Below are 26,810 nucleotides of genomic sequence, written 5' to 3'. Positions count from 1 at the left end.
TGTCTAAACCCATATACAAAAGTAAATTTGAAATAGATCAAAGATTTGAATGTAAGTCATGAAACCATAAAACTCTTAGAAAAAAACATAGGCAAAAATCTCTTAGACATAAACATGAGTGACCTCTCCTTAAACATATCTCCCCGGGCAAGGGAAACAAATGCAAAAATGAATGAATGAGACTATATCAAGCTGAAAAGCTTCTATACAGCAAAGGAAACCATCAATAGAACAAAAATTCATCCTACAGTATGTGATAATATATTCATAAATGACAGACCCGCTAAAGGGTTGAAATCCAATATATATAAAGAGCTCACACACCTCAACAAACAAAAAGCAAATAATCCAATAAAAAAAATGGTCAGAGGAGCTGAATAGACAGTTCTCCAAAGAAATTCAGATGGTCAACAGACACATGAAAAGATGCTCCACATCGCTTGTCATCAGAGAAATGCAAATTAAAACCACAATGAGATATCATCTCACACCAGTAAGGATGTCTACCATCCAAAAGACAAGCAACAACAAATGTTGGCAAGGTTGTGGAGAAAGGGGAACCTTCCTACACTGCTGGTGGGAATGTAAACTAGTTCAACCATTGTGGAAAGCAGTATGGAGGTTCCTCAAAAAGCTCAAAATAGAAATACCATTTGACCTATGAATTCCACTTCTAGTAATTTACCCTAAGAATGCAGCACTCCTGTTTGAAAAAGACAGATGCACCCCTATGGTTATGGCTGCACTATTTACAATAGCCAAGATATGGAAGCAACCTAAATGTCCATCAGTAGATGAATGGATGAAGAAGATGTGGTACATATACACAATGGAATATTACTCAGCTCTAAGAAAAAAACAGATCCTACCATTTGCAACAACATGGATGGAGCTAGAGGGTTTTGTGCTCAGTCAAATAAGCCAGGCAGAGAAAGACAAGTACCAAATGATTTCACTCATATGTTGAGTATAAGAACAAAAGAAAACTGAAGGAACAAAACAGCAGCAGAAGCACAGAACCCAAGAATGGACTAACAGTTACCAAAGGGAAAGAGACTGGGGAGGACGGGTGGGAAGGGAGGGATAAGAGTGGGGAAAAAAGAAAGCAGGCATTACGATTAACATGTATAGTGTATGTGGGGGGGCACAGGGAGGGCTGTGCAACACAGAGAAAAAAAATAGTGATTCTACAGCATCTTATTATGTTGATGGACAGTGACTGTGAACGGGCATGTGGGGGGGACTTGGTGAAGGGGGAATCCTAGTAAACATAATGTCCTTCATGTATTTGTAGATTAATGACACCAAAATAAAATTAATTAAAAACAAAGAGATTAAAAGATATACTTGTTTATATGCCATAATTTTTATGTCACGCCAACTCACAAATTAATAAGGGCAACACAGATATTTTAAACATTTTTTATTTCCTAATACAGAGACTAAGTTTAGATTGAAAAAAAAAAGAAAGTATTTATCGTCTTCCTATTCATTCTGATAATGATTTATTTGGAAAAAAATATGGTCATTAGGTCCTATATTCCCACTTCCTTAAATTTAATTTAAGAAGCTTGTATGTAGTTTTCACAGCAATAGTTGACACACCCTTTTACCCCCCCACTATCTACTCCCTATAACCTATTAAAATAACACTGTCTACAATTATAGCATCATTTGTTATGCATGACACAATAGACTGCAAATACAAAGAGGTATTATCATTACTTTTGTCCTTTGTTCCTTCAGGCCAGAATATTGCATACTTCTTTACTCTGACATTTATTACTTTTAGATTGGTAATAGAATGCTTTGTGTTGCTCATTATCTTGAATAATGATAATATTAGAGGTTGGGGAGTCTGTGTTCTCTGTTATGTAAGGTAAAGACTTCATACAATTTAGTGAAGGTTATTATGGGGAAATCACCCAAAATACAGTTCAAGTCTAATAAAGTTTAGTCATATCCAGTCTTAAATAGAACATTTACTATGGTTTCTAGGCAATTGTGTTAGGTAGTGTTCATATGTACTTTTTGTTCCTACTTTTCACTAGTTCACCCTGACTGTTTCATAGGTAGAAATTACACTGAAATAATTTGCCTCTAATGGTGCATGGAATAAAACACAAACTTACTAGATTTTGATTTATGAAGTTTTATTTTATTCCATAAAACAGGGATGAAAGTACATTTTAGTCTTTTAAAGTACTAGAAACGAGTGTCCTACACTCTATCCTATGTGTAACACTGTTCTCTGTGAGGCAACTCCAAGTCCTTCATAGCTATAATCAAACATTCCATGAAGTTCAAATGAACAATAAAATACATCAGTCAGAACAGAAGATAGTATTTCTACAAGAAGCTCAACTGGCCGTGTCTGCAAAAACAAATTGACAAGATGAGGAGAGAAATAAGCACTAAAAGTGTAACTCTTAAAGAAGATGATAACTGAGGCAGAGCCAAGATGGTGGCATGAGTAGAGCAGTGGAAATCTCCTCCCAAAACCACACATATTTATGAAAATTTAACAAAGACAACTCTACCTAGAATAGAGACCAGAGGACACAGGACAACATGCAGACCACATCCACACCTGTGAAAACCCAGCGCCTCATGAAGGGGATAAGATACAAACCCCAGCCCTGTGGAACCCAAGCACCCCTCCCCCCAACTCCTGGCAGGAGGAGAGGAGTTGGAGCAGGAGGGAGAGGGAGCCCAGGACTGCTAAACACACAGCCCCAGCCATCCAGACCAGAGTGCAGACACGGTGCATGCGTGGGGTCCTGGATACTAGGGAAACAGGGCAGCAGGACCGGTGAGCAGGTCCCTGAGGCCAGCGCCTGAGGACAAAGAAAAGCGTGTGGCTCTTTTTCTCTTCATTTTTTAAAAAATTATTTATTTAATTTTTTTTTTGTTTTGGCGAGTGCTTTTTGGAAGTCTTAAAAGGACAAAGCGGGACACTTAATCCAGTGGCAGGGAATCTGGTGATCTCTGTGCACTCTAACCCCCTGGGCAGCAGGGAGCACGGAGGCCCCTCATGGAGATAAATAGCCTCCCGGCCACTCCCCCTCCAAAGCAGCTCCACCATTTTGGAGCAGCAGCCCGAGACAGGCCACGCCCACTGCAACAGTGGAGATAAACTCCATACCAGCCAAGCAGGAAGCAGAAGCCCTGTCTGCGCACAGCTGCCCAGCACAAGCCACTAGAGGTTGCTGTTCACCCAGGAGACAAAGGCCACAAAACAACAAGAAGGGAAGTTCTTTGAGCCATCACTCGTCCTAGCTCTGCAAACTATTTCTTTCACCATGAAAAGGCAAAATTACAGGCAAACCAAGATCACAGAGACAACGCCAGAGGAGACAGACCTAACCAGTTTTCCTGAAAAAAATTAAAAATAAAAATCATAAAAATGCTAATGGAGATGCAGAGAAGTATACAAGAGCTAAGGGATGAAGTCTGGAGGAAGATCACAGATGCCAGGAAGGAGATTACAGAAGTGAAACAAACTCTGGAAGGATTTATAAGCAGAATGAATAAGATGCAAGAGGCCATTGATGGAAAAGAAACCAGAGAAAAGGAATGCATACAAGCTGACATAGAGATAAAAGGATCTCCAGGAATGAAACAAAATTAAGAGAACTGTGTGACCAATCCAAAAGGAACAATATCCGTATTATAGGGGTACAAGAAGAAGAAGAGAGAGAAAAATGGGTAGAAAGTGTCTTTGAAGATATAATTGCTGAAAACTTCCCCAAACTGGGGGAGGAAATAATCGAACAGACCATGGAAATACACAGAACTCCCAACAGAAAGGACCCAAGGAGGAAAACACCAAGACACATAATAATTAAAATGGCAAAGATCAAGGACAAGGAAAGAGTTTTAAAGGCAGCTAGAGAGAAAAAGGTCATCTATAAAGGAAAATCCATTAGGCTATCATCAGACTTCATGACAGAAACATTACAGGCCAGAAGAGAATGGCATGATATATTTAATGCAATGAAACAGGAGGGCCTTGAACCAAGGATACTGTATCCAGCACGACTATCAATTAAATATGGAGGGATTAAACAATTCACAGACAAGCAAAAGCTGAGGGAATTTGCTTCCCACAAACCACCTCTACAGGGCATCCTACAGGGACTGCTCTAGATGTGAGCACACCTAAAAAGAGCACAGAACAAAACAGCCAACATATGAAGAATGGAGGAGGAGGAATAAGGGAGAAAAGAAAAGAATCTCCAGACAGTGTATATAACAGCTCAATAAGTGAGCTAAGTAAGGCAGTAAGATACTAAAAAGGGCAACCTTGAACCTTTGGTAACCACAAATTTAAAGCCTGCTATGGCAAAAAGTACATATCTTTGAATGGTCACCCTAAATGTAAAGGGACTAAATGCACCAATCAAAAGACACAGAGTAATAGAATGGATAAAAAAGCAAGAACCATCTATATGCTTCTTACAAGGAACTCACCTCAAACCCAAAGACATGAACACACTAAAGGTCAAGGGATGGAAAATCATATATCAGGCAAATAACAGAGAGAAGAAAGGAGGGGTTGCAGTACTAATATCAGACAAAATAGACTTCAAAACAAAGAAAGTAACAGGAGATAAAGAAGGACATTACATAATGATAAAAGGCTCAGTCCAACAAGAGGATATAACCATTCTAAATATATCTGCACCCAACACAGGAGCACCAGCATATGTGAAACAAATACTAACAGAACTAAAGGGGGAAATAAACTGCAATGCATTCATTTTAGGAGACTTCAACACACCACTCACCCCAAAGGATAGATCCACCTGTCAGAAAATAAGTAAGGACACGGAGGCACTGAACAACACAGTAGAACAGATGGACCTAATAGACATCTATAGAACTCTACATCCAAAAGCAACAGGATATACATTCTTCTCAAGTGCACATGGAACATTCTCCAGAATAGACCACATACTAGCCCACAAAAGGGCCTCAGTAAATTCCAAAAGATTGAAATTCTACCAACCAACTTTTAAGACCACAAAGGTATAAAACTAGAAATAAATTCTACAAAGAAAACAAAAATGCTCACAAACACATGGAGGCTTAACAACATGCTCCTACATAATCAATGGATCAATGAACAAATTAAAATAGAGATCAAGGAATATATGGAAACGAAAGACAACAACAACACAAAGGCCCAACTTCTGTAGGACACAGCGAAAGCAGTCTTAAGAGGAAAGTTTATAGTGATCTAGGCACACTTGAAGAAGGAAGAACAGTCCCAAATGAATAGTCTAACATCACAATTATCAAAACTGGAAAAAGAAGAACAAATGTGGCCTAAAGTCAGCAGAAGGAGGGACATAATAAAGATCAGAGAAGAAATAAACAAAGTTGAGAAGAATAAAACAATAGCAAAGAAATTGAAACAGTAATCAAAAATCTACCCAAGAACAGAGAGGCGGAGCCAACATGGCGGCGTGAGTAGGACAGTGGGAATCCCCTCCCAAAAACATATATTTTTGAAAATACAACAAATAAAACTAATCCTAAAAGAGAAACCAGAAGACAAAGGAAAACAGCCAGACTACATCCACACGTGCGAGAGCCCAGCACTGGTGAAAGGGGTAAGATACAACCCCCAGCCTGGCGGGACCTGAGCACGCCTCACCCAGCTCCTCGTGGAAGGAGAGAGGTCTGAGCAGGGAGGGAGAGGGAGCTACAGACTGCTAAACACACAGCCCCAGCCACCCACACCAGAGCGCAGACACAGTGCATGACTGGAGGGCTGGAAACTAGGGAAACAGTGCAACAAGATGACCACTGAGCAGGTACCGAAGCTGATGCCACTGACACAAAGAAAAGCGAGTGCTTTTTGAAAGCCTTAAAGGGACAGGGAAATAACAGCTAGAATGAAAAAACACAGGTCACAGCCCAGTGGCTGGAAATTACAGGGAAAACTGGGTGCACTAACCCCCTGGGAAACAGCTCTGAGATGCCTCATGGAGGTAAACAGCCAAAGAGACCCCCATCCATTACTCCTCCAGGGCGCTTCCTCCATACCGGCCAGGCAAGACACAAAGACCCAGTCTACATGCAATTACCCAACACAAGCCACTAGGGGTTGCAGTTGTCCCAGTAAAGAAAGGCCAGGACCATTGAAAAAAGTCTAGGCTCTCCCAGCTGACAGTCAATAGCACCTATCAACATGAAAAGGCAAAAAAATTTGATCCAGACAAGACTAACACAGACAGCTTCAGCATCTGCTACATCTTCCCCTGAGAAGGAATCTGGGGAGATAGACTTAACCAGTCTTCCTGAAAAAGAATTCAAAACAAAAGTCATAACCATGCTGATGGACGTGCAGAGAAATATGCAAGAACTGAGGAAGGAGAATACAGAAATAAAACAAGATCTGGAAGGACTTCAAAACAGAATGGATGAGATGCAAGAGACCATTAATGGACTAGAAAACAGAGAACAGGAACACAGAGAAGCTGATGCAGAGAGAGATAAAAGGATCTCCAGGAATGAAAGAATTCTAAGAGAGCTGAGTGACCATCGAAATGGAACAATATCCACATTATAGGGGTACCAGAAGAAGAAGAGAAAGAAAAAGGGATAGAAAGTGTCTTTGAAGAAATAATTGCTGAAATCTTCCCCAAACTAGGGGAAGAAATGGCCTCTCAGATGACAGAGTTACACAGAATTTCCATGACAAGGGATCCAAGGAGGGCAACATCAAGACATATAATAATTAAAATGGCAAAGATCAAAGACAAGGACAAAGTATTAAAGGCAGCCAGAAAGAAAAAAAGGTTATCATCAGACTTCTCAACAGAAACCCTACAGGCCAGAAGAGAATGGCATGATATACTTAATGCAATGAAACAGAAGGGCCTCAAACCAAGAATACTGTATCCAGGCATATTTAAAAAAGGAAAACAATCCCAAATAAATGTTCTAATGTCACAATTATCAAAATTGTAAAAAGAAGAACATATGAGGCCTAAGGTCACCAGAAGGAGAGACATAATAAAGATCAGAGAAGAAATAAATAAAATTGAGAAGAATAAAACAATAGCAAAAATCAATGAAACCAAGAGCTGGTTCTTCAAGAAAATAAACAAAATAGATAAGCCTCTAGCCAGACTTATTAAGAGGAAAAGAGAGTCAACACAAGTCAACAGAATCAGAAACGAGAAAGGAAAAATCACGATGGACCCCCACCGAAATACAAAGAATTATTAGAGAGTACTATGAAAACCTATATGCCAACAAGCTGGAAAACCTAGAAGAAATGGACAAGTTCTAGAAAAATACAACCTTCCAAGACTGACCCAGAAAGAAACAGAAAATCTAAACAGACCAATTACCAGCAACGAAATTGAAGTGGTAATCAAAAAACTACCAAAGAACAAAACCCCAGGCCAGATGGATTCACCTCAGAATTTTATCAGACATATACGGAAGACATAATACCCATTCTTCCTAAAGTTTTCCAAAAAATAGAAGAGGAGTGGATACTCCCAAACTCATTATATGAAGGTAACATCACCCTAATTCCAAAACCAGGCAAAGACCCCACCAAAATGAAAACTACAGACCAATATCCCTGATGAACATAGATACAAAAATACTCTAAAAAATATTAGCAAACCGAATTCAAAAATACATCAAAAAGATCGTACACCATGACCAAGTGGGATTCATCCCAGGGATGCAAGGATGGTACAACACTCAAAAGTCCATCAACATCATCCACTATATCAACAAAAAGAAAGACAAAAACCACATGATCATCTCCATAGATGCTGAAGAAGCATTTCACAAAGTTCAACATCCATTCATGATAAAAACTCTCAGCAAAATGGGAATAGAGGGCAAGTTCCTCAACATAATAAAGGCCATTTATGATAAATCCACAGCCAATATAATGTTGAACAGCGAGAAGCTGAAAGCTTTTCCTCTGAGATCATGAACTAGACAGGGATGCCCACTCTGCCCACTGTTATTTAACATAGTACTGGAGGTCCCAACCACGGCAAGCAGACACAGCAAAAAAATACAAGGAATCCAGATTAGTAAAGAAGAAGTTAAACTGTCACTATTTGAAGATGACATGATACTGTACCTAAAACACCCTAAGGACTCCACCCCAAAACTACTAGAACTGATATCGGAATACAGCAAAGTTGCAGGATACAAAATTAACACAGAGAAATCTGTGGCTTTCCTATACACTAACAATGAACCAACAGAAAGATAAATTAGGGAAACAACTCCATTCACAATTGCATCAAAAAGAATAAAATTCTTAGGAATAAACCTAACCAAAGAACTGAAAGACTTATACTCTGAAAACTACAAGTCAATTTTAAGAGAAAATAAAGGGGACACTAACAAATGAAAGCTCATCCCATGCTCGTGGCTAGGAAGAATTAATATTGTCAAAATGGCCATCCTGCCCAAAGCAATATACAGATGTGATGCAATCATTACGAAACTAGCAGCAACATTCTTCAATGAACTGGAACAAATAATTCAAAAATTCATATGGAAACACCAAAGACCCTGAATAGCCACAGCAATCCTGAGAAAGAAGAATAAAGTAGGGGGGATCTCAATCCCCAACTTCAAGCTCTACTATAAAGCCATAGTAATCAAGACAATTTGGTACTGGCACAAGAACAGAGCCACAGACCAGTGGAACTGACTGGAGAGTCCAGACATTAACCCAGACATATATGGTCAATTAATATTTGATAAAGGAGCCATGGACATACAATTGTGAAATGACAGTCTCTTCAACAGATGGTGCTGGCAAAACTGGACAGCTACATGTAGGAGAATGAAACTGGACCATTGTCTAAACCCACATACAAAAGTAAACTCAAAATGGATCAAAGACCTCAATTTAAGTCATGAAACCATTAAACTCTTAGAAAAAACCATAGGCAACAACCTCTTAGACATAAACATGAGTGACCTCTTCTTGAACATATCTCACCGGGCAAGGAAAACAACAGCAAAAATGAACAAGTGGGAGTACATTAAGCTGAAAAGCTTCTGTACAGTGAAAGACACCATCAATAGAACAAAAAGGAACCCTACAGTATGGGATAATATATTTGAAAATGACAGATCTGATAAATGCTTGACGTCCAGAATATATAAAGAGCTCACGCACCTCAACAAACAAAAAACAAATAACCCAATTAAAAAATGGGCAGAGGAACTGAACAGGCAGTTCTCCAAAAAAGAAATACAGATGGCCAACAGACACATGAAAAGATGCTCCACATCGCTAAGTATCAGAGAAATGCAAATTAAAACTACAATGAGTCGTCACCTCACACCCGTTAGGATGGCTGCCATCAAAAAGAAAAGCAACAACAAATGTTGTCGAAGCTGTGGAGAAAGGGGAACCCTCCTACCCTGCTGGTGGGAATATAAATTAGTTCAATCACTGTGAAAAGCAGTATGGAGGTTCATCAAAATGCTCAAAACAGACTTATCATTTCACCCAGGAATTCCACTCCTAGGAATTTACCCTAAGAACGCAGCAATCAAGTTTGAGAAAGACAGTTGCACCCCTATGTTTATCGCAGCACTATTTACAATAGCCCAGAATTGGAAGTAACCTAAATGTCCATTGATAGATGAATGGATAAAGAAGATGTGGTACATATACACAGTGGAATACTACTCAGCCATAAGAAGAGGGAAAATCCTACCATTTGCAGCAACATGGATGGAGCTGCAGGGTATTATGCTCAGCAAAATAAGCCAAGCAGAGAAAGAGAAATACCAAATGATTTCACTCATCTGTGGAGTATAAGAACAAAGGAAAAACTGAAGGAACAAAACAACATCAGAATCACAGAACCCAAGAATGGACTAACAGGTACCAAAGGGAAAGGGACTGGGAAGGATGGGTGGGTAGAGAGGGATAAGAGGGTGGGAAGAAGAAGGGGGTATTAAGATTAGCATGCATAAGGGTGTGGTGGGAGAAAGGGGAGGGCTGTACAACACAGAGAAGACAAGTAGTGATTCTACAACATTTTGTTCTGCTGATGGACAGTGACTGTAAAGGGGTTTCCAGGGGGAACCTGGTATAGGGCAGAGCCTAGTTAATATAATATTCTTCATGTAATTGTAGATTAATGATAACAAAAAAATAAGAAAGAAAGGGGGATTACTCCCTGACAGGATAAAACCAACTGTAAATCAATGATTAATACATGCTTTAAATATCCTTAATTTTGATCATTTAAAGGGTGTCAGATGATCAGCTATGTATGTACATTTTTCTGATAATATTTCTTTCTCTTAAAAAAATAAAATAAATGAAGCAGTTCCTGTGTGGTGGTCTCCAATAAGTTCTTCACAGTGATATAAAGGGCATATCAAAGTGTGGGCAAAGAGTCTCTTTATGTTTATACAGAGGATTAAAGCCTAATTGGCTCCCTAGAAAGTGAATTAAGATACCATATGAAGAAGAACTTCGAACATTAACATTCTCTTGAAGAGTCATTCCAGAAGATGATCATCAAAAAACTTCAACAAAGATCCTGGCACTGTTGCAGTTGTAGCTGCATTCATCCCACTGGTTCCTGGACTTGCCATTGGAATGAAGAAGGAGATATCTAAGCTGGCCTGTGCAACAAATTTGACTGGATCTATACTGTTGGAACTCAACCAAGAATTAGGAGAAGTGCAAGTTGTAGTACTCCAAAATCTTACAACTACAGACTATGTACTGTTAAAAGAACATATGGGATGTGAACAGTCCCCAGGAATGGATTGTTTAAATTTGCCTGATTTCTCTCAGACTATTCAAGTTCAGTTGGACAATATCCACCATATCATAGATTAGTTTTCACAGATGCCTAAGGTGCCTAACTGGTTTTCTTGGTCTCACTGGAGATGGCTGGTAATTATAGGTCTGCTTTGGTTATGTAACTGTACTCCTATTATGTTAATGTGTGTGTGCAATTTAATTAGTAGTTTAAAACCTATACATGCTGAAGTTACTCTACAAGAAGATATGTCAAAGAAATAATCAATCTTCCCATGTCTTCTTCCGCCTGCTACTTCTATAGCTTTTCTTCTTCCTTCCTAATTACAACCCTTAAATAGAATTCATGCCTCATATCGAATTTACCGAGTATCATAATTCCTCCAAGTGGTAAAGATACCTCAAGCAAATGCTGGGCATAGAAGCCACAGGGCATAAATATGCAAAGAAGTAAAAAGCTAACCTTTTCAAACAATATTGCTTCTCTCTCACTTACCAACTTTACGTTTCCATGTATGGGCCCAGAAGATGACTGGTTAGCCGGAGACGGGTAAGATTCCTCAAGGGAGGAACAACCTAAGACAGGCACAGTCGCAGGGGAGCCATCACGTGAGAAATTGGGGGTCAACAGAGGTGAGGCTTATTATCTCACACACACCCCCTGTTTTGAGAAAATCTTCTGCATCCATCGATGTTTTATTGCCCTTGTCTAACTTGGATTAACAGTCTACAGGCACACACCTGATCATCTGCATTTGCTCTCTTACAACAGTAAACTATGTTTTCTACCTTTTTCTTGTATCTACCTACCCCTTCAGCTTTTTATTAAAAATAATAATAGTAATAATAATAATAATAATAATAAGGGAGAAATGTTGGATTCACATATAAGTCAAGTATCAAAATCGAACAAATATTCATATTTGACCTGATTGTTTATAGTTCATGATGCGTGATCAAAACCAAAACTTTCTACCACTGCCCTTGCACTTTCTATGACTGCCCTTGCACTGTTCACCATGTAAGAACTTATTCACTATGTAAGAATTTGTTCACCATATAAGAACTTGTTTGTTATGCTTCAGAAGATTGAAGACTGTTGAGAATTAGGCTTGGGGTTGATTAATGATTGTGCATTGAGTCCCCTATACAGAATTTTATTGTTGTTAACAACCATTTGATCAATAAATATGAGAGATGCCCTCTCAAAAAAAAAAAAGAATACAAGAATCAGGGAAACACAATGTGTTTCACAGGTAACATAAATATAACAAATTAAATGAGTTAACCAAAAAAAAAAAAGAAGATGATAACTTCAAAATTAGGGATTCATGGGGAAAGAGAATTTTAAATAGTGACCCTGTTGAAACATGTTGGTCAAGGCTTGGGCTAGCTTCTTGTTATTTAATAGCTAAAAGTTCTTAAGTGAGGCACAATATTTCCATGGATTTTTTTCTGATTGTCTAGTAACTGAAAAGGTAGTTTAAAGGAGGATTCCATTTTAGTTTGCATAGGAGTCTGAAGAAGTTGGTGAAACCTCAATCCAGAACTTTGGAAAGCAAGGAAGGAATGCATGGTGAAAGGTAAAACACTAGGACTCTTGGCCAAAGTTGTCTAACAATGTAACTAAATAAATTAAGAAATGTAGGAAGCAAATAAATTTGCAATCTCTTAAATTTATTTTAAATTTAAATCTCCTTAATTTAATTAAGAGAATTAAAATTTCAAGCCATTCATAAGCTAAGAATCTTATATTTGTAAGTGAATCTATTCTTTCAGTAGAACATGACCCATCTGGCATGTTATATTTATTAATTTATAGGTATTCCATTAAAATTGCTTTTTCTACTTCACTGATGAAATGTTTTCTTAATATCTGTAGAAAATGTAGTATTATATATGTTGTTGCTGTTGAAATATAAATGTTTTTATATCCTACTAGGACAATTTGCCACATACAATTGAAGTGGCTTATACTGTCATGAAATATTATTCAAAAAGTAATTTATCAAAGAAAAGACATCAATTTCATTGAATTCAACAGACACATACTGAGTGCTCATAATACATTAACTGTTAAAGCTATTGATGAACATAATTTTCAATCAAGATATTGAATCAGAATCAAGAATGTTAAAATTTTAAACTTTAGTCAAATAATATTGGAATTGTTTTATCAAAAATTATTTGTTTCAGAATAAAAAATGAGAATGGAAAAAGCATTATAGACACCACAGAAATACAAATAATTATTAGAGAATACTATGAAAAATTATATGCTATGAAACTGGATAACCTAGAAGAAATGGACAACTTGGAGAACTTTCAAGAAAAATACAACCTTCCAAGGCTGACCCAAAAAGAAAAAGAAAATCTGAACTGACCAATTACTAGAAATTAAATTGAATTGGTAATTAAAAAACTAGCTAAGAACAAAACTCTGGACCAGATGGCTCCACCACTGAATTTTATCAAACATTTAGTCAAGACCTAATACCCATTCTCCTTAAAGTTTTCCGAAAAGTAGAAGAGGGGGGAACACTTCCAAACTCATTCTATGAGGCCAGCATCACCCTAAAACCAAAAGCAGGAAAAGATATAATAAAAAAAAGGAAATTACAGAGAAATATCCCTGATGAACATAAATGCAAAAATACTCAACAAAATGTTAGCAAATGGAGTTCAAAAATACATCAAAAAGATCATCCATCATGATCAAGGAGGATTTATTCCAGGGAGGCAAGGATGGTACAAAATTTGAAAATCCATCAATATCATCCACCACATCAACAAAAAGAAGGACAAAAACTACATGATCATCTCCATAAGTGACAAAAAAGCATTAAAAAAATTCAACATCCATTTATGATAAAAGCTTTCAGCAAAATGGGTACAGAGGGCAAGTACCTCAACATAATAAAGTCCATATATGACAAACCCATAGCCAACATCATACTTAACAGTCAGAAGCTGAAAGCCTTTACTTTAAGATCGGAAACAAGAAAAGGATGCCTGCTCTCCCCACTTTCATTCAATGTGGTTCTGCAGGTTCTTGCCACAGCAATCAGACAACACAAAGAAATAAAAGGCATCCAGATTGGTAAGGAAGAAGTTAAGCTGTCCCTGCTTGCAGATGACATGATATTGTACATAAAAATCCATAAAGAATCTACTCCAAAGCTATTTGATTTTGTATCTAAATTCAGAAAAGTTGAAGGATACAAAATTAATACACAGAAATCTGTTGCATTCCTATACACTAATGATGACCTAGCAGAATGAGAAATCAGAAAAATAATTCAATTTACAATTGCGTCAAAAATAAAATAAAATACCTAGTAATAAACCTAATCAAGAAAGTGAAAGACCTATACTCTGAATATTACAAGATACTCATGAGAGAAACTAAAGAAGATACCAGTAAATGGAAACACATGCTGTGCTCATGGAAAGAAAGAATTTATATTGTCAGAATGGCCATTGTGCCTAAAGCAATCTATAGATTCAATGCAATCCTTTTCAAAATACCGACATCATTCTTCAACAAACTGGAACAAATAGTTCTAAAATTCATATGAAACCACAAAAGATTCCAAATAGCTAAAGTAATCCTTAGAAGGAAGAATAAAGCTGGGTGGATTATGGTCCCCGACTTCAAGCTCTACCACAAAGCCACAGTAATCAAGAGAATTTGGTACTTACACACGAACAGACTCATAGACCAATGTAACATACTAGAAAGCCAAGATATAAACCCAAGCATATATGGTCAATTAATATACGATAAAGGAGCCACGGATATGCAATTGGGAAATGACAGCCTCTTCAAAAACTAGTGTTGGCAAAATGGACAGCTACATGCAAGAGAATGAAACTGTATTATTGTCTAACCCCATATACAAAAGTAAACTCAAAATGGATCAAAGACCTGAATGTAAGTCATGAAACCATAAAACTCTTAGACAACAATATAGGCAAAAGTCTCCTGAATATAAACAAGAGCAACTTTCTCCTGAATGTATCTCCTCAGGCAAGGGAAACAAAAGTACAAATGAACACATGGGACTACATCAAACTAAAAAGTTTCTGTACAGCAAAGGAATCCATCATCAGAACAAAAAGGCATCCTAAAGTATAGGAGAATATATTTGTAAACGACATATCTGACAAAGGGTTAACATCCAAAATATATAAAGAACTCACATGCCTCAACAACCAAAAAGCAAATAACCCAATTAGAAAATGGGCGGAGTATATAAACAGACAGTTCTCCAAAGAAGAAATTCAGATGGCTATGCAAAGATGCTCCACATCAGTAATTATCAGGGAAATGCAAATTAAAACCACAATGAGATATCACCTCACATCAGTTAGCATGGCTAACATTGAAAAGACTAGGAACAACAAATGCTGGTGAGGTTGCAGAGAAAGGGGAACCCTCCTACAATGCTGGTGGGAATGTAAGCTTGTTCAACCTCTGTGGAAAGCAATATGGAGGTTCCTCATAAAACTAAAAATAGAAATACCATTTGACCAGCAATTTCCAGTCCTAGGAATTAACCCAAAGAATATAATTTCTCAGATTCACAAAGACATATGCACCTCTGTGTTGATTGCAGCACTATTTACAATAGCCAAGATATGGAAGCAACCTAAATGTCCATTAGTAGATGAATAGAAAAAGAAGAAGTGGTACATATACACAACAGAATACTATTCAGCTATAAGAAAAAAACAAATCCTACCATTTGCAATAACATGGATGGAGCTAGAGGGTATTATGCTCAGTGAAATAAGCCAGGCGGAGAAAGACAAGTACCAAATGATTTCCCTCATTTGTAGATACAACAACGAAGCAAAACTGAAGGTACAAAACAGCAACAGATTCACAGACTCCAAGAAGGAACTAGCAGTTACCAAAGGTGTGGGTTGGGAGAGAGCTAGTGGGGAGGGAGGGAGAAGGGTATTGTGGGGTATGTGATTGGCACACATGGTGTGGGGGGGATTGTGGGGAAGACAGGGTAGCACAGGGAAGGCAAATAGTAACTCTGTGGCATCTTACTATACTGACGGGCAGTGACTGCAATGGGGTATGAGGGGGATACAATAATATGGGTGAATGTAGTTATCACATTGTTTTTTCATATGAAATCTTCATAAAAGTGTATATCAATAATACCTTAATAAAAAATTATTTGTGTTTATCAAGCAAATTTCAAATAGCTGAGCTTATGATTTTCTTTCCTTAAGCAATGCTCTAACAATTGAGATTTAATGTACCAAAACCCTCTATGTATGGGAGATTTTGTTCAATAGTAGCAGCACTTAATTAGTATTGAGCAAAAATAATTAAGACACACTAAAGGAAGAAGTTGTATATCGATTCAAACTCTGTCACATGCCATATGGATCACTGCATCTTGTTCAATGTGCATTCAACCAGTGTAAACAGAAAACATTTTTTATGGCATGACTCCATAACAGATGTCTTATGAAGCATCATGCTAATGAAAACTGAACTGTATTAGATATCTAGGGGTAGTTTAGGTACTTCAGGTGAAGATAGAATAAGCTGGCGTTAGAACAATCACTCACACATTCAACAAAATATCCACCAAATATTAATAGAATAAATAAAAAATGCTGACCTAGATAAAAATGAATCATAGACTGTGTTCTGTAATTATTCACAGATTTGTAAGGTAGAAATTAATACTATATGCCAAGTGGTATTAATTATCCTAACACCAAAATTTTAAAGTAGTTGTTTAGTTATCTATTGCAGCACAATAAATTATCCTAAAATTCCACTTAAAGCAACACGAATTTACTGTCTCACAATTTCTGTGTGAGAAATCTGGGAAATTTAGCTTGGCTCTCTCGTTCACGGTCTCTCAGAAGGCTATAATCAAGACATCAGCTCTGGTGGAGAATGATCTTCCTATCTTACTTTGTTGGTTGTTGACATTATTTAGTTTTTTGACAGTTCTTGAACTGAGGGCTTTAGTTTTCTTATGACTGTTGGCTGAAAACTGCTCTGATTAATTGCTATGGAAAACCTCGAACATGGTAGCTTATTTCTTCTAAGCCAATGGGAAATAGAGAGGGAGATCCCCCTTGTAAGGTAGAAATAACAATTTGTAACTTAATCATGGTTAGTTCATCCCTTTGATGGTACATTTTCTATTGCTTAGAAGCAAGTTATACATGGGGAAGGGATTACATAAAGCTGTTGATAACGACAGGTGAGGATCATTTGGGAACATCTCAGAAGCTGCCTGACACAGAAGCTTAGAGGAGGATGTGATAAAGAAAATTTTCTTCTGTGATGATGACTTACACTTCTAATACTACTTGAAAAGAATTTCTATGCCTAATAATTACTTTTGTGTCAAACACTGGACCAAAAAAAAGGTCAAAATCATCCAATTTACCCTTCAAAGAGACAATATAATTTTGATTTCATTGTTCCATTTTATAGATAAGAAAAATCAAAACAGACATATTCAGTAATTTGTCCAAGGGCATATTGTCCATGAATGACACATATAATACACAAAACCAAATAATAACTACACAATCAATGAAATTAGCCACTATAATATACAATATTATGAAGGAGGTTACATTTGAACTGTGATTTCACATTTGTGTTGAGTAGAAAAATAGGCAGAGAGGAGAACAAAATTAAAGGCATAAAGAGTGAAATAGACTTTCTTTCCATGAAAAAGAATTAGGTCTTAAATTGGGATATTGAAGTGAGCATGGAGAAACTGGAAAAAATGTAATAGTGTGAAAGAGGAAGCAGTAGATCAGTCAAGATTTCTGATTGGAGTTAAACAGACTTTAAATCCTTGGCTCCTTTTTAGCTGTATGACCTTTAGAAAATTACACAATCATAATGAACCTGTTTGCTCACCTGTAAAATGTTGATAGAAATGAAGCCAAACCCATAAGATCTCTATATTGCCTCAAGCTAATATATTATAACTTCTTTGACAAAATTCCTTGCTAATAGTTAACATCCAATAAATATTACCACTAATATTCTTGGTTATTTTTTCCAAAAGAACTTGGGAAGATGGTAAATACAGAAAACAAAAAGAAACAATAATCTGACTATTAGCATGAAGAGATAAATCATAAATGAGAAATAAAAATGTATAGTAAATGTAATCATCAAATAATTACAAGTTAACACAAAAACATAATTCCATTTTTAATAATTACATTGGCAAAAATTAAACATTTAAGTAGTTTATTCTAATGAAGAATCATTGAAACAGGTATTCTAACATAATATTTTAGAATAATTTTTATTTTATATTTTATTACTCAAAATGTCAAACACTTGCAAAAGTAGAGAGAATGAATAACGAATCCAGTATACTCTCACTCAATTTCAACAATTAGTAATTTATGGTGATATTGTTACCTCTTTTTTCCCAAAATATATGATTACTTCAAAGCAAATTTCAGTTATCATTTTGGTGCATCAATCAATTTTATATTGTATTCCTCAATATAAAACCTTAAATAATGAAAGTGATTCTGTTATAGTACTGAATTATCTAGGCCATGTTCATAATTCCCCAATTCCTTCATACTTTATATTGCTGAACAGTAATCCATGTTATAGTATATCAGAATTTGTGCAATAATTCACTATAGATAGACATTAGCATTATTTCCAATTAGGAATTTATTTTTCCAAATTAAAAAAGTAATTTATTTCCAATTAAATATGAGAAAACTAAAGATCCAAAGATCTTTCAGCACTAACAGGCTGAAAGTTAAAGGATGAAACAGATATTTCATGTAAATAATAACCAAACAAAGAACAGAGCTGGATATATTAATATCAGACAAAATAGGCAATAAAGCTTACAAGAGACAAAGAAGGACATTATATATGAATAAAAAGATTTGGGAAGCAACAGGTGTAACAGTTGTTAAACATGTAATAACAGACCATCATAATATATGAAGCAAAAATTGGCAGAATTAAAGGGAGAAATACTTCAACAAAAATAGTTACAGCCTTCAATATCATACTCTCAGTAATGGATAGGACAACCAAATAAGAGGTTAGTAAGGAAATAGAGGACTTGCACCTCAAAATAAACTAAGAAGATCTAATAGACTTACACAGAACACTCTACCCAACAACAGAACACATTCATCTCAAGTACAGATGGGACATTTTTTTAGGATAGACCATATGTTAGGCTACAAGTTAAGTCTTGATAGATTATAAATATTTTTAATAGTATACATGGGAACACACTATCAGGAGAGTAAGAAGACAACCCACACAATAGGAAAATATTTGCAAATCATATATCTGATAAGGGATCAATATCCAGACATAATAGAGAACTCCTAAACTCATCAAAAACTAAAAAATGATTCAAAAATGGGTGAAGAACTTGAATGGACATTTCTTCAAAGAAGATATAAGAATGGACAATAAGTACCCAAAAGATGCTTGATATCACTAAACAGTAGTAAAATACAAATCAAAACTACAATAACATAATACTTTACACTCAGTAGAGTGGCTGCTATCAAAAAAACAGAAAATAACAAATGTTGGTGAGGATGTGGAAAAATTGGAATCCTCATGCACTGTTGGTAGGCATGTAAAATGGTAGTCATTGTAGAATCAGTATAAGGAGTCCTCAAAAAATCAAAATAGTATCTATGTAATCCAGAAATTTGGCTGCTGGGATATACTCAGAAGAATCAAAACCATGGTCTAGAAGAGATTTGTCCACCCATGTTCATAGTAGCATTATGGATATTAGCTAAAAGATTGAAGAAACACAAGTGTCCATTTACAGTGAATGGATAAGAAAAATGTGGTATAACATATTTTGGAATATTATTCAGCATTTAGGAATATTATTCCTATAAAAAGGAAAGAAATTTATGCTATAACATGGATCACTTGAGGACATTATGCTAAGTGAAAATAGTCAGTTACAAAAAGACATATACTTGTGATTCCACTCATATAAGGTGTATAGAGTAGCCAAAATCATAAAGGCAGAAAGTAGAATGGTGCTTGCCAGAAACTAGGAGGAGGGGAGAATGGGAAATTATTATCTAATGGATATAGAGTTCACTTTTTCAAGATGTTAAGGATTCTTGAGATGAACAGTGGTTATGGTTGTATAAGATAAACACACTTAAGTCACTAAATATACACCTAAAACTTGTTAAAATAGTAAATTTTATGTTGTATGCATATTACTACAGTAAAAAAAATAAGGATAAATACTTTCCCAGACAAATAAAAGCTGAGAGTCCATCAGTGAACAGTTTAACTTACAAGACATGCTAAAGGGAGTCATGCAAATGCAAATTGCAAGTAAATATGTAGACATACATAATTCTGTAATACATTAAAATCAAGAAAGATCTCAAATCAACAACCTTTACACCTGATGGAACCTGAAAAAGATGAAAAGCCTGAGCCCAAAGTTAGTAGAAGCAAGGACATATTAGGCATTAGGATGGAAATACGGGAGTAAAGAATACAAAAACAATAGAAAAAAAGTCAACAGAACTAAGAGATTTTTTTAAAAGATTAACAAAATTGTCAAATTCTTAGCTACACTAAGTAGATAAACTAAGAAAAGAAAGAGAAAGGATTCAAACAGCTAAATTCAGAAATGAAGCAGGAATTGCTTCAACTGACATCACATTTTTCACCACATACTTTCCCTGATATTTCATTCTGCTGATCATTAGTGGAATTTTCTATATTACCTAATTTTAAAGAAGTAAATATTTGGAATCAAGAAAATTATAAAATCTTAATGTCACCATAAAAATTAGTTGGTCAGATATTATAGCTTACTTATAATTATCAGTTAATATTTAAGATTCACATCCCAGTAAGTGTTTATATCTTTCAATTCTTTATATTCAGGAGAGAAGACTATTGCTTAATTTAGTATAAACTGATGTAGCACTTGGAAAACATTTCAACATTAGGTATGTGATAAAAAGTGTTCTGATTTTAAGTCCAAAAATAAAAACAGTATTAATGTAATTCTTATAGTATCAAGGAAAAAAATTAGAAGGTATCAAACCCCAGATATTCAAAGCTATAGAATGCTGAGAATGTTGAGCAAGCAGCCAGTGATTTTAGAACAAAATTAAGGCTAGCTGGATCATTCGGGTAAGCATTCCATTCCCTTCTCTCTTTTTCCACCTCTATTTTATTTTTCAGAAATAAAGGTGATTTCTTCATTTTGTTTGATTCAACCATGTAATTGTTCAAATCTTTCCACCTCATTTAGCTTTCCTATTGACCTCTATTGACAAACTATCATTAAGTAGTTTCAGTCGATACAAACTTGTTATGCAGGCTGCCCTTCCCAAATATTGCTGTTTCTTGGAAACAAGGCTATAATCAGGGAATCAGCTTATGCTGCACAGATCACAAGTTAATGTCAAATGACCCTGCTTTTTGTTACATAAACTGTGAAATTTTTCATATGCTGGAAAATGCACAGGAGTGTTTCCAAACTACTCATTCTTATAAATATGACACTATTTCCTCCATATTAAATTATAAGTTGATTTCTCAATTTATCCATGAAAGAACAAGCTTAAATGACAAGTAAACATTTTTTTTGCTGTTGTTGTTCATTGATGCCTTGGTAGTAAGCTGAACAAGTTTCAGAAAGCTTATATAATTACAATATAATTTGAACCTCAAAATAATTGCCTTTTTTTTAGAAGACTTCTAGAAAATGTATTATCACCTCTACCTTTATTGTACAAGAAAAAGATCTGCAAAAAATAGTATACTTCCAGTGAATTTTCTTTCATAAAAATAAATCTATTTGATGGTTTTCATTTTTCTATTGTTTGGTAGTTCTATCATTGGCAGATGAAAAGTTCATAGCACTTATATAACCCATAAGTATATTATTTCAAGTACAAGTAAAACGAATTTTATGTTGTCAGTTGTTTGTTCACATTCCACAACTTTTGATTTCTTTTCAAAGAGAGATGGAGCTGTCGCTGGACTTAGGGATTTTCAAACCTGGAGCAAGTTAAACTGCCAGTGCCAGGGAGTTTATAAACTTCTGTCTATTATACTGACAGGTCCTCTCTAGCATAACCAGCATTTCTTTTTAGGGCAGTCTAAAATTTACAACTCTGGTATGAGGTAGAAAATGAAGGTGCGCCTATTATGCCTTTTCTTTTCACCTTTAGTCATCTATAACTTCATCATTATTCCTTCCCTTAGTCATCCAAATACTGAGAACATAAGCACGACGAGAATTTGACAGTAGAATAGTTTAATGATTCAAAATATTTAACTGATCAATGTGAATTCATTTTTGAAAAGTAAAATTCAAATATTTTACAAAAGCTCCAATCAAGCTCTGTGGTGGTGATCATAGATGTTCAGTTAAAAATGGATCCAAAAGTGAAGAAACTTCTGGGCTGTCATTGATTAGATGAATAAATATGGGCCTTCTCTTTTCAGTTAAGTATACAATGTTTATTTTCCCATCATGCTATGGACATATATTTGCCAAGAAATTTTTAGTAAAAATCAATGCATTTTTCTATTATAATGATCACACTATCTTGAAAAATAAGAGAAAAATAAATAAGTTTCTGTTGTCATATTTCTTGGGAAAATATTTTGTTTCTTATCAATTAAAAATAAATAATGTTTGCATCTTTTGCTTATACACATCATACACACACACAGTCACACAGACAGCACATACTGTGAAGCAATGGGCCTCACTGGGAACCCTTTATCCAGCCTGAGATGAGTCAGGCTTATAGTCTTGTTCTGTTACAAATGTATGATTTAAACTGGTGGGCTGACTTTTAACCTTATCATTCTTATCTATCTATAAACTAATGGGGTTAATATTTTCTAACTTACTTAACCCTCCATAGTTATTATGAGAAAATTGAAAAATGGCATGAAAGTATATATATAATGTATACATTAAATACACTACAAATACATAGTAGATCATTAAAAGCACAAGATGAGGTACAAAGGCAGCTATGGACATTTAAAGGTAATTTTTGATGACTCATGAATCAAATCCATTTTCAAAAAATATACCTGTGTATAGTAAAAACCAGCTGCTCTAGCTTGACAGATTCTAAAGTACATGGGGAAAATAACTAAAATTACTTCATTGCCAACTGCGATGAACACAAAAATCCAGACTTGTGATTTTAGTGTCTGTCAGTTTGGACTGTGCAATGAATACCTACGTACCTATCCATAACACTAGTTAGAGGTTTTTTTTATTTTTTCTTTTTCTTAACAAGTTAATATTAAAGTGTTAGTTATTCAAATTACTATTTTTTTAAAAGCTCACACTGACCTCTTTTTTCATTCTTCTGTTAAAAATGTAGGCTTATGGTTCACAGCAAGAATGAGTTATAAATTAATTTATTAATTAAAGTCTTTGTCATGTATAATTAGTTATAACCAATGGCTCCTTAGATTTTTTCAGCCATTTCAAGAAGACAATATTCGTAAATTCCATTTGCATGTTAAACCTGGATTTAGTAATAAGTGATCAAGCATGGCTCTTGTTCTTAGAGAGAAGGAAATTGAAGCCTGTAGAGAATAAATGACTTTTACAAAACTCAGAGCCAGGCCCAGGGCTAAGATTTTTCAAGTCCTAAACTAATAGAAATACTCAATGAAATAAAATGTTATCAGTTGATTAATGTATTGATGTGGTTGGTTACTTAGTACGGAAAGTCACCAGAGTGTTTGTTTAGAGAGTTAAATATTTTTGTATATTCGCTCTCTTCAAACCTATATATTGGTAACAGCTACTGCTACCACTGAAAGAGTTGGTCTAGGCCACTGAAAGAGACACAGACTCACCTGTGATACTGTTGATTACTCAAATTAAATTCTTAGGCTATGTACCTTTTTCTGTCTCAGCCTCATAATGGAAATTGATGTTTTGCTTAAAGTCTTTTAGTTGTCTTTAGCCCTAGTCACTCAAGGATCTGCTGAAGTAATTAGCGTTGATCTAAGAAAATAACTCACATTTCAGCAGTTATATTGCTTAAAACAGATTAAGTTTCTCTTGGAATATATATGTGTGGGCCTTCAAAATATAGTTATATCCACTGTTATCTACTCCAAGAAAGTGAAGAGCTGGTGCTGAGTGAGATGTTCATAGCACCTTAAGACTGAGCAATTGAAAAACAAAAATAAATGGATAAGAGTTTGCCCTTAAATTAAATATGGTCCGTGACATGCCATTTCATTTCCCGAAACTGACTCATCTCCCTACTGTAATGTCAACTATGGTTTTCTAGCTGCTAATAATCTATAATTGGAAATTATGAATGTTGGATATAAATAGCCATGTTATGTCTTCCAGAAAGGTCATATTTATTAAAGTTTGTTCTCTATGTGACAGTGATGCTGGGCATTAGTTGGAGGAGAAGGAAAACCTTTCAACCTTTGTATTTGTGAAAAGACATTGAGAGTAGTCCTAATCCCTATTTTAAAATATCCAGTCTCCTGGGAATAGTGAAAAGTTCTACATTTTTTTTCAATTGTAAAGTGTGTCTTTAAATTCCTAGTATAATATTATGAGTACACTAACTGTTTTTATAACATTTTAACAGAAGCAAGTGACATTTAAAATAATATAAAGCAGTAGTTGAGACCATGGCTATAATTTCAGTATTACTAGCATTTCCTTTTATTTGCCCCAGCATGTCTTTTTCACACCTTATATTATTTGTCTACTTTCACACCTTATATTATTTGTCTACTTATATATGTACCAAGTGAGAGAACAAATACACAGGTATATCTGTACTCATCAAACAGTTCAGGCGCGATGTTTACAACAGAAAACATTTTGGTAACTAGATCCTTGGGTCACTACAATAAAATATGAGGAATCTAAATGGGAAAGATTTTTAAAGATAAAATATATAGGGATTTTGAAAAGATTCCAAAGAAAGGAAAGTAGCCACCAGGGTCTTAATAACAAGGCTGATGCTTTCCTAATAATCTTCACTCTCCACTTTGTTCAACTGAGTCTTTGTCTGCGGGTCATTTCATATTCAATCTCTGTTTTGAATTTTCCTCTTGACTCAAACTTTCTGCTAATTGAATATATTAGTGTTGATTAGAAATAGAGCAAAAACAGCTGCCTTTCCTTGATTAAACAGTTACCAATTTTTCTAAATTATTCCATTTGCTAACACAGGAAGTTTATTTTACCCAAGTGTAGATTAGATTTAGTAACAAAAAAGGAATCAATAAATTGCCTCCAAAGAAATTTTAGAGCCCTCTTTGTTAGTGTGTGTATGTGTGTGTGTGTGTTTCCAGGGAGGATATTTTGTAGCTCACCTCTTGGCCCTAAGGTAAACTCAAAGTCTTTGGATAAAAGGCCAACTGAACTTTGAGTGAAAATGTTAATTGGTTGGTGCATTTAACATGTCCATTATTAGACTCAGCTTGGGTACAGACCTGTAGCTTCATTCAGTTCTGAAGCTATGTAAGGAGGTTTTGGGGTTTTTTTATTTCTTTGGTTCCCTTGAAGTATTCTTCTGGAAATAAGTGAAATCACTGTTAAGAGTTAAAATCACTATTAAAATGTAAGAAATTTCTTGAATTTCATGTCCCTCTTGGGGTGATTTGTCAGAAAGAGAACTAAAAGTTTTGTTAATCCCCCCAAAATGTTGCTTGCCAAAATGATTGTTAATGACAGGAAATTGAACACCTTAAGCAAAACCTGTATGGACAAAATTACACAGACAGACAAGACTTTATTCAAGGCTACTGCAGTAAGAAAGAAAGGCCATAACTGTGTGAGAGCTCAGCTCTTCTGGATCAAAGGGCGGCAGAATGCTAAGCACTGGAGTGACCTACTTGGAGAGTCCCTGAGGATGTTAGGGAGGACATGCATCAGTGGGCTGTTTCCAGCACCTTGAGCTCTTCCAGAGTTCAGTAATGTTTTTCTCTGTTCTGAAGTCATCCGTGTTTGCTAATTGAAGTTAGGCTCCTGTGCTCCCACAGAAATTGGGTAATGTAGCCCCATTTTCCTTCATGACTACATTTTAAAAAGACAGCCTCTAGATCCTTGAGAAAGAGATTTCCAGGTTGTGACACTGGCAAGAAGCTGTTAAAAATATTGACATCTTGAAGGCACAGAGAAAGGATTTACCGTTACAAATTTTCTTAAGTAAATGCTCAAAGAAAAGGAAGTTCAGGGGACTAGAGTCAGGAAGAACCCAAGCTGAGGGGAACATAAACGCCTTCTTGGTCAGTACACTGAAATACTATAGGGAATAAAGAACGATTAAGATACTTGAAGATCTATTACTCCTTTAGAGACAATATCAGGAAAGTTAGTAAGTCTTCTCATAAATACCTCTTTAGGCAACCGTTGTACACAATCCTGGGCTGGACCTGGTTCACTTGGAAGATTCCTTCACTGAACTGAAATTCTGTGACTTTCTATTTAGGACATAGCTCACCTTTGCCGTTTAGAATAGAGACCAGAGTCACTTAGTAGTCAAAATGCAGAAGCTTAGTTATTAAAAGCTGGAAGGACAGTTGATTTAAACTAATGGCATGGTAACCAGTAGCTTTTAAATGAACAGAAGTCACTTAAATCTTTCTGTTATTCCACTGCGCATGTTTAAGTATAGAAAGCCACCTTATATTCTCTTTTAAACAAAAGACGCTTTAAGCAACTTAATATATTAAAGCATTTTAAAAATAGTTCACTAACTAGGGATTGCTAAAAGTTTCTCCTCACTGGAATTGAAAGGCAAATTGCATTTATCCTTCAAAACTCTTACATATACTTAGTTTCTATGGAAAAAAAGTTGAATTATTTATCTCTTTTGCTTAACTGATGAGTCTACTGTCCTATCGGTTAAGCTATTGTCCTCATGAAGATGTACCTTTAAAGGCAATCTGGAGAAAGGATAAAGATATACATAATTGTTGTCTTTATTTTAAATCTCT

Source organism: Manis javanica, chromosome 3 (genome assembly GCF_040802235.1).
Source record: "Manis javanica isolate MJ-LG chromosome 3, MJ_LKY, whole genome shotgun sequence".
In the NCBI taxonomy this organism is placed as follows: Eukaryota; Metazoa; Chordata; class Mammalia; order Pholidota; family Manidae; genus Manis; species Manis javanica.
This window is presented reverse-complemented; position numbering follows the sequence as displayed.